The sequence below is a fragment of the Montipora foliosa genome, chromosome 14, assembly GCF_036669935.1.
Source record: "Montipora foliosa isolate CH-2021 chromosome 14, ASM3666993v2, whole genome shotgun sequence".
Lineage (NCBI taxonomy): Eukaryota > Metazoa > Cnidaria > Anthozoa > Scleractinia > Acroporidae > Montipora > Montipora foliosa.
The window spans coordinates 17,243,093-17,244,784 of NC_090882.1; the positions used below are offsets into that span (position 1 = coordinate 17,243,093).

General features: G+C 37.9%; 1 protein-coding gene across 2 annotated transcripts in view; it reads left to right on the forward strand.

Moving 5' to 3' along the window:
* Window positions 1-665, forward strand: part of LOC137984880 (uncharacterized) — a 6,933-nt gene extending 6,268 nt beyond the window's left edge. For both annotated transcript variants that reach the window (XM_068832204.1, XM_068832205.1), the window contains exon 3: window positions 1-665. This exon is cut by the window's left edge and continues 2,264 nt beyond it. The gene's annotated coding sequence lies outside the window, so the exon portion shown is untranslated.
* Window positions 666-1,692: the final 1,027 nt, after the last annotated feature.

The window sequence follows — 1,692 nt, forward strand, 5'->3', positions numbered from 1 at the left end:
TCATGCTAATTTTGTATTTCAAATCTACGATATTTCTCTGATGATATATTCTAAACTCAGGTTGTATTTTCTATACTTTGTCATTAAGTATGATTAATGTCATTAAGTAAGATTAATGTATTTTTAGACAGCAACGTACAGGCTGAAAAACCATTTTAGTCTACCAGGAACTCAAACAGCTATTTTTGATAGTTTGTATAACGGATTACCGTAGTAGGTTGCATTTTCAGTTCATAATAAGTGGATTATAATATTTTGTAGTGGTCGACGCAGCTATATGCCAGAAAGCTTATACAGGGTTAAAATTGGTGAGATTCTTGGGTGAAAAATTTTACACACTAGTCAGGGTTTTGTAGTCGAAGTGATCAGGCGAGAATCAAAGGCTTTTCTGAAGTCAACAAAACATGCTTATACTTATACCTTTTACTAATGAAAATAAACAGTTTGTTTACATATATAAAAGTCTGTAATGTGAGAAAACTATTTGCTGAGAGGCTATCAGAAAACGGGATTTTGTCACATATAGTTTAGGGCCCGACATTTCTCTCCGGTCACTGCATTGTCGCAGTCATGGTATCTGATAGATAGCACGGGACCAAAATAATAATAGTCTGGTCTAATAGTCGTGGTTCATCGTCATGCTACAACGCTCTAGCAAAGAGTACTGAGGTACCGCTACTGGCCAGTATTTTTCCTTTTTTTTTTTCTTGCGCATGCGCAAATGTCCCAGTATACTCTGTTGCAGTTCTCCAGTGCATGTCATATGAAAAACAATCATCATTACAGAGCGTTTTCACAAGACGTCACAGCGGCCATGTTGGTTTTCCAAAACAAAGAAATGGCCGCCATGATGGTGTACCAAACTAATCCTCCGGGAATTAGATTCTATATATTATGCAAATACTTTCTTTTGTTTCAGTAATCAAGTATGGCTGCTGATCACGTGAGTGAAAACGCTCTGTTCATCATTTAAATACTCGGGAAAGAAATCTGATGACGTCAGACAAAAAAAATCTAAACGTTTTGATCTTTTCTGATTTTTTGACATGATATTGAGCTGCATTGCGGAATAGAGTTGTTACTTGTTGCTTGTTCTGGAACTTGTCAGTTTCTTCACTTTGATTTTGGCCCCGTTGCCTATACAAATTATTGCTGGAAAAGAGCGTCAGAAGTGCGTATGTGTCCAAAGTGCAGTAATTCACGACTGGCCTGCAAAACGGGATAAATTCTTTTGCAGTTTATAATACCGACCCTCAGCAGAAACTAAACAGTGCGTGAAGAGCCGAAAAACTCGAGGCGTTCTAAAAATAGAAAGATACGCGAAAAGGTTTACTCATAGGGCTTGTATGGGAGAGGGAAGCTCGGAGAACACCTCGAGTTTTTCTGCTCTGCGCGCACTATTTAGTTTCTGCTGAGGGTCGGTCCTACTCCTTTTCAACACGAGCGAACTCTTCCATAATAGTGTGATCCCGTAATCCATACTGTACAGATTTATTATTATGAAGTAATTTTTCTTATAAACTGCAAAATAATTTATTCGAAAAATAGAAAGAAACACGCAAAGGTTGACTCAGGGCTTGTATGGCAGTTAAAATAACTGAGGAGAAAAGTGCCACCTTTGAAATTACACCCGCAAATGGTTAGACTTCTCTCACCCTTTCCTGTTTCTTAACACTGAGGGACGTTAAAAAC